Below are 15,229 nucleotides of genomic sequence, written 5' to 3'. Positions count from 1 at the left end.
TATGATGTCATGACTCATGCTATTTCTTTAATGTATTTTATCCTAGGCATTGCTATAATTAATATTGCCCACTGATTTATTTTTATTTGCATGCCAGGATTTTCTTTTCCTATACATTTACTTTTAATTTGTATCACTTTGGTTTAAGCATTTCTTGTAGAAAGTATATAGCTGTTTTGTTTTGTTTTAAGTCAGTCTGACAGTCTATCTTTTAGAAGGAGATTTTAGTCCAGTAAATTTACTATAATAAATAATATTTAACTCATTTTTTCTTTCGTCTTTATATTCTTTTATAATATTTTTCTGATTTGATCAATTTGCTACTTATGATATAGTACTTTCCCGTTTGATTAATGCTTAGCACTCCTTTCTTTATTCTCACAATCAAACTAATAAGAAAATAAGAATAACCTAGCAGAGCAAATAGTTGCTACCCCAGCCCCAGTAAGACAAGATCTACAGAATACTTTCAGCTCTTTCCCTCACCCTTCTTTTTGACTGCCTCTCCCCATACTAATTTTGAATGCTTTTTCTTTACCTTTTCACTGTAGGCATCTTCCTCCAGTCTCCTCTATAATTATCTCAATTTTGCTGAGATCATTTAGTAATTTTAATGATAATCTATAGGAATTATCCTTACAGTGTGTCCTAATTTGGCAGTTATGCTATGCATTGCCAGATAACCTAATGTCCATTCAGATTGATTTCTATTTAAAGGTTTATTATTCGCCATTGTTTCCTTTCCATACCTTCGCTCATCTTGGTCTCCCTTTTTGCTCAGTGGTTTGAATCTTTACTCAAGTATTCCTCCAATGTAGTACATGTGTGATATCAGTAGATGTGCCTGAATTCTGAGATTATATCTTCCTTTTTTCTCTCTGAGATAAAAGGACTGCAAGCCAGGGGTCCTATATGGAGCAAAGAATATTCTATGGTTAGTCTGGAAGCTAGGAGAAAGTGCAGTCACATCTACAGTATTGCCATCTTTTCATTGTTTTCTTTGTTCATTAGTTGGTTTTTCTCTTATAGTTTTCAAAAAGGCTCTTACCTTCTGCAATAGAAGAGTAGACCCAGCTAAGGAACAAACTAAAGGTCTGATAGTTAGGGTGGCTGAGCTGCAAAGATGATTGAACTCTCAGCCAAGGCAGATCTGCTGTTTTAAGGTTAGGGCCTTGGTTAGGAAAAACCTAGAAATCTGACATGGAATAGGAATATCTGGGTGAATGGGATCCCACCCAGATTTTGTGGCTCTTTGGACTTCCCTAAACCCTCAGAGCCTGTAGAACTAAAGTCACACTCCTTTTTGGAGCTAGTACCCCCCTCACCTCCATCCCCACTCTGTGGGAAGATATTGTATAGTCCTCCCCCAGACAAGGTAGGAGCAGCTCCCATCAGAAACTTCCCCCAGATGTATAATTACGGTTATCCCATTTTAACATGGCTAGAGACATCTGGGCCATAGGGAAGAAAGAGATTATAAGCATAGAAAATTGTAAGAAGTAGTCAGCATGTGCTGGCCAGGGAAGTATCTGTAAGACTGGATTTTGAGATTCTTGATCAAGAAGACTAGAATATAAGACTGAATAAGCAAGAATTCATTGACTTTGGTACATAAGATTGAACACCCTCCCTCCCCATCCTAAGGGGTAGGGCAAACTATTAGAGTGGCACTTAGAAGCCTAGAGAAAAGGATGACCCATGCTGAGCATAGTTAAAATGCCTGAGTTTCCATGGTAGACCGCAGGGTGCCTCATTACATTATGGCAAGGATGAATCCTGAAAATGACTGTATTTTCCTGCAAACTCTGCCAAGTAGAAACCATAATTGCAGCCACTGTACTAGAGGTGGTATCTTTGCAAGAGCAGATTAATGAGTAAATTGTATACAGCTATTGATTAGGCGAATGTGGGTGGTTTTTTTTTTCCTATCTAATTCAGGAAAGAATATTAAAAACAGCCCTGGGATAAAATTCATTCGCATGGATTGGATAAGAAAATAAATTTATAAACTATAATTCTCCCTAGCTGTCATAAAATAGTCAGACAAGATCTAGGCAATGTCAATATGTAAAGAACATCACATTGATCCGTGACATCCATGAAAACGTGCTGACGAGGCAGGATGTGTAAGAGGTGGCTAGTATACTGAAGGCCATGTTCTCTGGAAGGCAAGAGAGGAACCATTCTACGACTCAGGAATCTGTAATATTAATCAAGGTGTTTTTTGGGGGGGTTTTTTTTTAAGTGGTGAAAGAGTAGTTTATTAGAAGAGATAGTACACTTCAAAGAAATAGAAATGGACCCAAGCAGTAGAGAATGGCTCAAGGGCCCAAGGTGGCATTATCAGGAGAAAAATTATACTCCAAAGGGTTTGGAGCAGGCCGAGCAAAAGAAGAGACTCAAAAGGCCTAATCAAGTTTTTACAGATATAGTGACCAGAAATGTACCTGGACATCCCCAAAGTAAAATACAAATTGCTGCATTTGGCAAGCCTTGCCACAAACAAGGAAGTGTAATGCCTGATCAACCTCTGGGTTCTCAGGACAGCAAATCCCTCACCTGAGATACTTGGCCTGTAAATGAGGTGACTCAAAAGGCTGCCAATTTTAAGTGGGGCCTAGAGTAGAAATGTGCTCTTTGGCAGGTCCAACCTATGATGCAAGCAACTTTATCTTTTCAGTCAGATGATTCAGCAGACCTGGTGGTGTCAGTGGTGGGAAATGTTTCATTGTAGAGTTTATGGGAAGGCCCTGGGGTTGTGAAGCAAGACCATGTCACCTACAACAGAGAAACCTCTGAGAAACCGATCCTGGAGGTGTTACCAGGGCCTGGTAGAGATGAAATGCTTGCCCGTGAGAACACAAAGAGACCATGTGTCTCCTCTGTTATAAGCTGGGTTATATCTGGCCCATTAAGTCACAATGGGTTATTGCTCAGCTTATCCAACCTTATAAGATGGAAATGATACATGTGGAATTGAGCCCAAGCTGGAGAAATGCTGGTGCAGCTTATTTTTGCCTGTTACTCCTGACCCATACTAAGTGCTGATGAGGATATGGAGCAAATTTCACTCTCATACACTGACCGTAGAAAGGTAAAATTGTACAGTGACATTTGTAAATAGTTTAGCAGTTTCATTAAAAAAGTTAAACATACACTTGCTACACAATCTATACCCAGTGCCATTCCATACCCACATATTCATCTAAGATAAATGAAGGCCTATGTCCACGTAACATCTTGTATACAAACATTCATATCATCTTTGTTTGCAATAGCCCCAAACTGGAAACAACCCAAATATCTATCAAGAGATGAGTAGATAAATAAACTATGGTGTATATATACAGTGAATACTATTTAACAATATAAAGGAATAAACTATTGATTCAACAGTATGGATGAATCTCAATATAAGTATGCTGAATGATAGAAGCCATTTTAAAAACAGAATATATACTACATGATTCCATTCTAGAAAATGGAAATTAATAAATAGTGACAATAAAGCAATGGGAGGGAGGGGTTATAAAGTGGTGAGATGAACCTTTTGGCAATGGTGAATATGTTCATTATTTTCATTGTGATAGTCTAACAGGCATATATACATGTCAAAACTTATGTACATTAAATATGTAAAGTTTGTTTATGACATATGAACTATACCTCAATAAAGCCCTTAATTTTTTTTAACATAGCAAAAATCCTGTAACTTACCAGGAGGTTTTCTGAGTTCTAGTGATGACACACCGACCAAGTTTGAAGGTGCTAACTATGCCCACGTGCTGTTCCTGAGACCCACACAGAACTAGATGAATAATCAGTATTCAAGCAAAAGAAATGAGGCTGTCCCATTCACTCTGGCACACCATGCCAGACTCTGTCAAAAGAAACCTTTCATCATGCTAAACCCTCCTATAGATCTTCACAAATCACTCCTCTTTCTGCTAGTTAGAATATTCATAGAAGCTGAGAGAGCAAGGGAACAAGTTATAGCCCAGGTGGTTCCCCTAACACAAGAAGTCTGGGGTTAATTCTACTGCCAAGCATCTAGAGAGAGAATCAAGCACTGCTGACCACAGTGTTCCCAGCACACAACTGGTCCTTTCTGTTAAGGACTGAGGGTCTGCAGCTCAGTCTAGCCACATTGGATTTTCTTTGCCAAGTTAGAACGCAATATAATAGAATGGTGCAGTGCATGTAGAGATAGTAGATGCCAATTCCTCTTTGGAGAGGAAGGTTTCATATCTCTTGGAGTCAATGTCCTACTCTAGGTCATTTTCTAATGTACCCCTTTTTAACCAGAAAAGGTATGTAATGGAAAAGTGTATTTATTACCTGGAGTGGCATTCAGAAGTAATGAAAATTGAACTGAGCTAATGCAATCCTATAAACTGATACTATTGTAGAGGATCTTGAGATAACATCTCACTGAGAAAGACACACCAGAAATTTGTTTGCATCGGGTTTAGGTAACTGAACTTTGACCAGTGAACCATTTGGTCAATGGGAATTACTTCCTGCATTCACTGAGTAACAATTTGAACTTGCTATTCACAAGACAAGGACAAAGAAGGGAGAATCATGGCTTAGTGAGCACTATTACCAATACATGGTAATTCCTAGGTGCTTTATATTCCATCACCTCTTATTTTTGGTATATCTGTTTTTTAAGTGAGGACACTAAAACTCGCTTCTATTGTTTATCATGGATATATTGGGAATGTTGTAGAGACCAAGATCAACACCTGGGCCAGCTTGACTCCAAGGTCTATGAGCTTTTTGCTGTACTAGGCTGCCCACTGTTAGAGGGAAAACTGCCTTCTAAGCCATGTTTGAGAAGGTAATTCATTAAATGTTACAAAATTCTGGCAGCACTATAGATGCCAGTTTCCAATATGACATTGAAATATACAGCGTATGGCTTGATATTCAGAAGTCCAAATGAGGTTGAGAATTCACTGAAAATCCAACTTTTTAAAAAATCTGGACCCCTAGAAATTGACCCTGAGGGCAGGGTGAATCGGAATAGAGACAAATTTCAGACTGGTCCTTGTCTTATAATAACAACAACAATAACAGAGTTGTGAATTCTTGATTTGTCTAACCCAACTGAATGGGAGAATCTGCCATAAGGCAGATGAACCATGTTTTAATTCCAATGCTGACCCAAAGAGGGATGAAACTGTTTATCCAAGACTGCTGGCATAAAGCCAACAGTGCAGTTTGACCCTGAGGATTCTTTCCACCTACTATTCCAAAGACTATATAACATGAACGAGCCATCAGTAAAGCAATACGATCTGTGGCCACTTGGAGAGACCCGCTGCCCATATACAACAGAGCCCATCCGTGCTGCTCACAAAGTCTGTTTGCAAACTACAAGGCCTACGAATTTAGATTTCTGGAGTCCACCATGACCTGATTCTGCAGGAGTCCAGAGGTGTTTCTTGTGGTAGATTCTGAAGCAAGATAAAGTCAATCCATGATACACCCCTTTTACCAATATTATGGAGAAATGAAACCAAGCCTCAGGTCGGATGCACTGGTTCTTTGTTGGAGATGTGAATGTAGACACACGGATTTTCTTTTTAGCTTAGCCATGTTGCCTGCTTAGGCATCCATACCAGTTCACCTCCAGGGCCTGATCATTCTCTGCTGGAACTCAATATAAAAGCTGTTGCATTCCAAGCCTAGCTGCAAGCCAAGTGCCAACGCTACAGAAATCCAGGAGACAGCACCATGGGGGCAAGGATTTTGAAAGGATTTATAGATTTACAGAATATCCCTGCCTGACTCTTAACTACCCACTTCTTAGATACATGACAGATAAATGATCAAAGAGGATATATTATCTGGATGAAATATAGATATGGGGGACAGAACAGATGTTCAGGAAGACACTATAACAAGAGAACAGAAGTAATAAGCAAACAGACACATTTCAATCTGTAACAATATAAAAATTAACAGCCTAAGAGAAAGACTTCCTCCTTTTTTCTTTCCCCAGCCCACCAAAGAGAAGCGTGTAAATACTCTTGCCTAAAGGGAAAGAAAGGGGAACTTTATGGAAAGGCTTATGTTTTTATAGGGATAAACTGAACCTTTTCCTCCCAGAGGAAAGAATCAAAGACCAAAGAGAGGGAGGAGGATAAAAGCTTCCTTTGAAAATGTGGAAAGGTGTCAGAGAGATGGGTAGTTTGAAGGCAGAAGATTTCAGTAAGTGTTGCTATGGACCATGGCTTTTCATTTAAGGTCTTTCATGAGTAGAGTTATTATAAAGGATGGAATTCCTTCTCATGACTTTTGAATCTAAAATTGTGCCTCTGGAACAAGTCACTGTCTTAAGGTTTGAGCTGTGCTGGTCTCCAACTTAAGATGGGTTCCCTACAATTTACAATCTCAGATCCTCTACAATCTGAGAGAGCTTCTCAGGAATGGCCTTCAGTCTCCATGCTGGTCTTTATTACTTCTAATGATCTTTTCAACTTGCAGCTTCATTTTGTATACCATCTTTCTTTTCTTACTGTTCCATAAAGTTCCTATTTTCTCAAAAGTCTAATCTTGAATGAAGAGAATCATGGGAAATGTTTAAAGTAGCACAAGGGGTGTGCTACCTATGTTCTAGACTAGAGAGACATTACATAGTCCCTGACTTAATGGTTTTTAGAGCCTAGCAGGAAAAGTAAAGAGCAATTACTAATTACAAGAATGAGAGACATGAGTGATATTAAAAGATGTTAGAAATGCTATGGGAGCACATAGAGAGGATTTAATCTAGTCTATGGAGTCACACTTCACCTTCTTGGGAAGGCCTTAAGTTGTGACTCCCTAAATGGATGTGTGAGTGAGTTAGGGTGTCTTATTGTCAAACTAGTAGATTCTTTTTTTTTTAGATTATTCAATATTTAATAATTGAGGGAAGAAACAGGCTTTCTTCATAAAAATATAAATACAGATCAATTGTTTTTTTTTCCGCAGAATAGTCTATCATTAATAACCTAAATATCTGAGCTCAATGGGTTTCAGAATCAATTATAATTCTAATAACAGTCACACTGATTTTGTTTATCTGTAGGCAAATAACTCTTTCCCCAAACACTTACCTTCACCAAATCTCATTGCTAACTTTTTCCTGCTAAATCCTGAATCAATGAGAAACGATAAACTATTTGTTAACAGCTCTTACAAAAATAAATTTAAGGGCATAAGATTAGAACCTTAGAAAAGTCCAACTAATTTTGCGGGACAAATAGGTGACTATCATCTTCTTGGATTAAATAGACCTAAGCCCTTACATTTTCCAGAATTTTAGATCTGTTAACATTCTTTTGTTGATGTTTCCATTAGCACTTTAGCATGAGGGAAGCGAGCGAATAAACTGGCTTTGACTGCTTGGCTTCCACTGTTTGTCGTTGCTACCAGGGTGACGAGCTTTCCTAATACAATTCTACTGAACTCTGAGGAGGCATCCACAGTTCCCCTCCTTGCCAGCAAGCCTCCCTATCAGGTAAAAGCCTTGCTGGTTTATCCTTAAGACTGATCTTCCCTTTTCCTAAGTAGCCATTGCTGTTAATCCACAATAGTAAAGCAGTGACCACTCTTGACTTCCATCCCATCCCATTGGTTACATACTGTCAACAACTACAAGAAATACACCAGATGTCGTGGTATTCTTCTTTACCTTCTAGTGCTAATACAGGCTTTTCCTTGTTTGCATCTCTGATTATTTAAGTGAGGCTTTTTAGGGGTAGGGAAATCTGTCACCCCTGAGCCCATTGTCCTTAAGAGCCACAGAAGTCCCACTTTGGGGTGAATGTACAAGACAGGCTCAAATTGACATGTTCCTTTTCTTCTGTTTTGCACATGCCTGCTGGGACATTTTAAATAGTTTTGAGAAAATCCAACCATTTATCCCTGCAAAAGTACAAAAGACCAGTTCTCCTATTTACCACCCACAATGGTGCAGTTAGGGAAGTAGAAAACGCACTTAACCCCATCTGAACTCCGGCCCCCACTCTGTGGGCATGCTTCCAAACATTACTATATCTCCCTTACTCCAAAGCACACAGCCTCCTGGTGCAATCAGTTTCTGGAAACATGATTTACCTAATTTTCTCTGCCATTTAGATTTTCTCTAAGCAGACATACTTCTAACCCTTAGCATAAAAGTTCTCTAAAAAAGAATCCAGATACTTTACAAATGGCTAGGTTAAATGTAAAATGGGGAGAAGTCGTCTTTAAAAACTGTCAAATGGGGAAGAAGGGGAAAACACGGATGTTGCTACTATGATACCAGGCATGTAGTGGGCACCTAATGTCTTTTTTGGCTCTTGCAGGCTTCAGTCCTCTAGGTCACACTATATTCCAAGCTTCAGATTCCACTTATGCCTCCCTTTTATCCCCCTGTGTCCTACTCCATGGGATAAAAGTGTTGAGTTTTCGTAAGAGAAGATGATAACTTAGCAAAATGGAGAGATCATAGTGTTCATTGTACGCGTATCTGTTTCCCTGCTTTCTAAGAACTCGATCTGCAATAGGCAGACTGTAAGGTGGAGAGTAGCAGGCAGGAGGGTTTCAGAGAGTGCTCTTGTGATCCTCAACTGGGGAAAGGAAGGGAAGTAAGTAGGACTGAGCAGAGGAACAAGTCAAACTGCCGTGCTGTCTGGGTGGAATACTTCATCCAACCCTGGAAGGAGATCTAAAGATCAATTTACACTTCAGAGTTGCCCACAGCTGGGACAAGAGGGTCAGGCTGGGACCCCAGTCCTGGGATAATCATTCATTGGATGCAGTCCATCCAGGAAAGAGGCATGACCTTGGACAAGGTTGTTCTCTGCCACTGAGAAAGCCCCAAGAAGGTTGATAGCTGCAGGCTGTCTCAGCTTGGGAATCAGCCCTTAATTCCTGAGTGAGGATCTGGGCAACATATCACAGCAGCCACCACACTGCTTAATGTATACCTGTAGAGAGATTTGTTTTCAAGTTCTCAAAGATGTGAACTTGTAGTCTGAAACAAGTACATCATGTCCATATACAAGCTGAAATATTTGTGAATATTATTAACCAAAAAGAAATGATCTCTGAATCCTGATTGCGGCTGTAATCCTTTTACATTCATATACACTCTTAAGGAAAGAATATTCATCATTACCCATACCTATCTATTCAAAGTGGAAAATAATTAAATGGTTCTTTCAAATCATCTTCTGAGGAACTCACTGGCATTTAGGTATGATGTCCTTCACTCTACACATAATTAGAGAAGAGCTAGTAAAGAGAGACACTGCTTCCTCATGGATTGTCATGTTAAGATAGCTGGGTGTCTCCTTTCTAACTAGTGAGGCGTAGTGGGGATGAAGGATCAGTAAGGACATGCTTCACTATTGGCAATATTAAAGTGTAAAATGAATAGTAGAGGCCACCTTAGTTTTAAAATAAAGAGAAATCAGTGAGAACATTTGAGGAAAGACTTCAGAAGTAAGACTCTTGACAAGATGATGGGAGATGTATGAAATCCATTGTGAGACAGGTAGGGTAATACTATAAGCAAAAGCAAAACTCAAAATGCTCAGAATTTACTGGGACATAAATAGAGGTGCCTGGTTGTGGAGTAGAAACAGGAAGAGGCTGAGACCAGATTGTCATCTTCTGTGTCCCCAAAACAAAATGATACCAAAAGTTTAAGAAGGAGACTTACTTGATAAAAGCAGTGTCTTTTGAAGGCAAACCCAACATAGTGTGGGATAAGTTAGAAGAGGGAATAAACCAGATTAATAAGAAGTATATGATGTTCAGGCATGAGACAATGGCCACATTAGCATCAGTGAGACTAGAAGGGGAAGATATAAGATGACCTATGTGGAAATATCAGTCTTCTTTATCCCTGTTTAGTCCTTTAGAATCTGAACTAAAATAATCTATGAATTATATTATTTAGTATGATATAGCCCACAACATTAGCACAGTCAGTATAATGTATCTTTTCAAATGTTATTAGATTATTTGAGCTTCTTGGCCCAGTTTTTACAGAGCTGTAGCTTAATAGTATATGATAGAAAGCCGTGTGGATTAGGCAGACTTTTTTTATCAGTACTCCAGCACCCCTTGCCACAGAATTGGCAGAAGAGAAAGACCTGGGCATCTGCTTCTTATATTTCTATAATTCCTTATAATGTGCAAACATATTTTCTGAAAATCGAAGAGTCAGCTATGTTATGCCCTAATACAGGCTTATTAAATATTACCAATACACATAAACTGATTGAACCATTAGATAGTTTAGTCAATGGATTCTCATAGTGATGACATTGCAAAGAGTCCTGAAGACTAAACAGAGACTTATACCACCTCAGAACAAATAATTGATCTCTGGGAATTCCAAAATTGAATGTGCTAGAATATTGGTCCCCTGCCAATTCTAGTCAGATAAGATGTCACTTTAAAAGTCAAACCAAGATTATAAGAGGGAGTTTTAAATGATCACTGACTAGTAGGATCAGTTTCTGTGTGTCTTCAGTTCCTGGCTTGGCTCTACTCATGTAGTTTATAAAAGAGGCACCACTCACTCAGGCAGAACACTACCTTCCCATTCACTCATTCTGTCTTTGCAAGTTGAGTCCTTAAACAAGCTGGCTAACGTTTCCACGTTTTACCTATCTCATCTGTAAGAATGAGAACAATATTGGTAGTAATTTGAATAAGACAAGTTTGTAAATTGTTTTTTATTAGCTTAGGTATAATTTAAAGTAGGAGGTTTTATGATAAGATCACTAAGTAGACTTATACATTAGATACAGTTTTCCAGGAGGCAGACATTAAGAGGAGAGAAAGTAGTAACTTTACAGTAAAGAACTGACAAACATTATCTCAGCAAGGTAATCAAGACCAATATCAGCAATGATAAGCCATGTTGATAGTATATACTCGTTACATTAGGTGATTAAAATGGCATTTTAACTCTGTCGTCTTCCTCTACAAAACCCATAACTTCAGTCTAATAATGAGTTAAACATCAGAAAAATCTCAATGAGCATGCTTCTACAAAATATCTGACCAGTCCTCTTTAAAACTGTCAAGGTCAACAAAAACAAGAAAATTCTGCAAAACTGCCATAGCCAAGAGAATGATGCATGAAGAAGGAAGCATGATGCCTAAATGTCATGTGGTAAACTTGATGGGATTCTAGAACAACAGCAACAATAAAACAAAACAAAAAAATGGAGGATATTAGGTAAAACCTAAAGAAATCTGAATAAACTATAGACTTTAATTGATAGTAATATATCAATATCAGCTCATTACTTGTAACAACTGTACTACGTAATGTAAGATATTAATAGTAGAGGAAACTGAGTACAAGACACATGGGAACACTCTAATACCTCTGCAATTTTTCTGTACATCTACAACTGTTCTAAACAATAGTTTATTTAAAAACAAAGTGAAGGACTTCCTAACATTAAAGCTCAAATTCTTGGTTTAGGGCTCTACTACATCTCCTAGGAAGAAAACCCTGGAATGTGGACCATCTCTTGTGCATCAGTTCAGATCCTTTCAGCCTCACCTCTTACTCCAGTCCCTTTGCCAGTTCCATGCAGGCTTTTATCACTTTTGCAAGTTTACTGCACCTCATGATGCCCCTCTCCTTTCCTGCCTTGGGTTTTCTCAGACATTACAGCGTGGGATGTCAGAGGGACTCCACTGAGGGAAACTTAAAGGAGTCTTCCCAACAGACTCTCAGGTCTGGCTGCAGGTGTTGTTGCTAGGACATGGACTCCGGGTCATGGATGAGAGAGTATGTCCATAAACTTCCCCTTATGCAGCCTTTATTCTTTCTTCTCTTCTTCGAATTCCCTCAAGATACTTTCCTCCCTGAGCTTTCCTGGTTCCTAGAGCACATAATGAGCCAGGTCTTGCAATTCCTTTGGCAAGTGAACTATTTCCTCCTGATGCAGGGATGGTGCTACCATACTCAGACTGTGCTGAGACCTGGCTCTGGTTATTGCCCTGGAGGCCTGACATGGCTCTTGAGAAAGACAAGCATCTTCCTATAAGGTACCTGCCTCTGAAGGTCATTGCATGGTCTTCAGAGAAAAGGAGACTATTCAGTTTTCTTCAGGCTAAAGGGTGTTGCTTTCCTCTGGCAAGGAGGAGGGAGCTACTTTGCCTTTCTGGTGGATGCAGGAGAATCTGGGTTATATTTGTTTGGTCCTCCCTAAGCATAGACTAAGGCAAAGTCTTGTGTTTCTTGGGATCACTTCCCAAATACTTTACCTATACCCAGTAAAGTAGTCCGGAGAGTGAGACAGTGAAGATGCAATAAAGAATACATTACTGAGTGGGTTACCACTAAGCAAGCATAGCTGCATCCTTCTTTCGGGATCATTGTAGAATATGCAGTTGCCCACCACGGGGGCAGGAAAACTGGTGTACTTATCTACCAACTCTGTTCCTCATTGATTGAAGGGTATCCTGGGGACATTTCACCCCAGCATTTCTGGGCTGTTCTGCACAAGTGTTTAGCCAGCTCCCGAGGCACTAGAGAAGGCCTTCAGGCAGAAGAATGGAGATGCAAGTATTGAAATGATAAGCTATCAGTATGCATAGGAACACTCTAGGTATGCATAGCTATCAGTATGCAGAGGAATTCACCAGAACTTCTCTAGGTGAATTCAGGGCTTGAGGTTATGGGGCAGGGCTTGAACAGTATCTGCCATTTCAAGGTTTTAGGCTTCTCAGGCTCATCCATTCTGTAATCCCAATTTCAGATGTCTGGGACCTAATCTTTAATTATCAGAGCCAAGATAAGGAACTTACGTACTACTTTTCTATTGGGGAAGACGGTCCTAGAGAGCAGGAAGGAGTGAGAAGGGGAATGAAGTGGGAAAAGGGGAAGACCCAATATAAACATATGACTGATTGCTCAAGCCCGTGGGACTTTCCCCAAAAAAGCCTTATAAAAGTGTCTAGGGACCTTCAATGAGAGGAGGTTGAAAGTGGAGGAGTTAGTGGTTAAATATTGGATCAGTGGGAATGAGCAAACGTTTGCTCTTCAAGGTGTTAACTTTCTATGTGACAGGGTGAATATGTTAGGGCTCCAAAAAAGGTCCCAAAGTGGGAGGCAAGAGGTACATGGCACAAGATAAGATGTTGTCTGTGTAAAGTCTGGCAAGGTCCACACAGAGCTAGCTGTTGCAGTAGCAGCTGAAAAAAAAGAAGAATAATCTGAGATGTGAAATGGTGCATGAGGCATATCTGACCAGAAGGCTAAACAATATAGAACTGAAATATCAGCAATAACATGGAAGGTGAAGGGGAAGATGCATTAGGACTCTTTCGATCTTTATCTTCCTCCTGACCAACTCGCAATCTATAATAAGATCAATCTTCCTGTAAGTCAACATTGATGTTAACACATAAAGGTGAGCACTAAAATACTGGACATAGAATTGATAAATTCCAAAGCATAAAAAGGAAAAAGGGAATAGAAGATTCAGTCAATCCAAGAAGACAACAAAAGAAGGGAGTAAAAGGGTAAAAAACAAAAACCTTAAGACAGTGGAATCATCAAATGTAATGATTAAACATATCTAAGAAATTGTTTATCGGCTTACCAGAGTCACAGTTTGAAAGTAAATTAATGGAAGACATACACTTAGCAAATACTAAATAAAAGATTGCTAATGTCAAAAACTCATATAAGATTGAGTAGTCATATACCAATACGTGGTGTTTCTCTCTAACAATGCATTTTTACTAATGGAAAATGTACCATGAACTTGTATGCATATAACATAACCTTAATATAAAGCAAGAAATGGCAGATTTTATCATGATTGTAGATTTTTTTAATTTCTCCTTACATTTCCATTATAATTCTCCCAATTGATAAATTAAATAAATAGGTAAGTATAGAGAAGATCTGAACTATTAATAAGCTTACTTCAATAAACATATTTAGAAGAACCCTACAACTAACAAAAATAGAACATTTATAAAATTTGATTTATATATATGATACATGTTATTTATTTTTATTCATAAATATGAGAAAAAAAGAAATTCGGGTTTCTGAACAATCGATATTCAGACCATGGTTTCTGACTGCAATGCAATTAAATAAGAAGTCAATGAAATTTTTTACAATAATTGTAAAGAGCTTTTACTGATTTGCCTACTTTTATGTTTAATGAACCCCCACATACAAATCACGCAGCCTCATTTATTAACTCAGAGACAATTTTGTTTCATCTATACTCCACTTACTTCCCTACTCCCACATTACTTTGAAGCAAATCTAATAAATCAGCCCTTGGAAACACACACTGAAATATTTATGAATAAATAAGCACTTTAACCGATAGGGTGTTTCAAATTTTTATATCTTACGAGTTTGCTTTTGTAGTTCTTTTGTTCTTTGTGATGACTTAGAAACAAAGAAATAAGTATGCCCAACAAAGAAAACTTCCATTCTATTGATTTCTGCTTTTTAAAATATTTTCTTTCCTTCTAATTTATTCAAGTAGTTTTTTTTACTAGTCTGAAATTTTTTTAATAAATGTTTTTAAGTATTCAAAAGATGACTTATTTATTTTCAAAATTAAAACTTAAATGAAATGCTTCTAAATTGTATGTAGGAAACTATTCGTAAACATTCGGAATAAAACCTTTTTTTCTTAAAATAGACAAACTTCTAGCCAAATGGAAATGAAAAAGGACAACATAATTGAGATTAAGACCCATCATAAGAATATAGTGAATGAGTTTGTCCTTGTCATCTATGTTTTCAAACCTATTAGCATAATTTATTCCCATGTTTTGGTAATTTTTAAGTAGAAAACCTGAATTAACCAACAATGATAAATTTTCATGTAGATTTGAAAGTCTTACGAAAATAGCAATAAATAAGATGCTATTTATTTGGTGGTAGAAAATGTGTATGTGTAGGAAATGTGGCATGAAGGTAGGATCATGGAAAGGAAACAATATCTCACCAAGTCCAGACTGTTTGACAGGCAAACTTTACCAAACCTTCTCAATCAGTGTAGTATCAAGTTTACACTAACTTCAATCTGTATAGGACAAAGATCTATTCCTTAAAATGAGTAGCATTCCTTTTTTTGTAGCTGTCAAAGTAAACATGTATAAAATATTTCTATAAACATGGAATCAAAGATATTAGGTTTAGTTACTAGAACACTATGCATAGATAAAATAGTTCATCATA

Source organism: Rhinolophus sinicus, chromosome 3 (genome assembly GCF_057876585.1).
Source record: "Rhinolophus sinicus isolate RSI-liver-muscle chromosome 3, RSI-T2T, whole genome shotgun sequence".
NCBI lineage: Eukaryota > Metazoa > Chordata > Mammalia > Chiroptera > Rhinolophidae > Rhinolophus > Rhinolophus sinicus.
Note: the sequence above shows the minus strand (reverse complement) of the source record.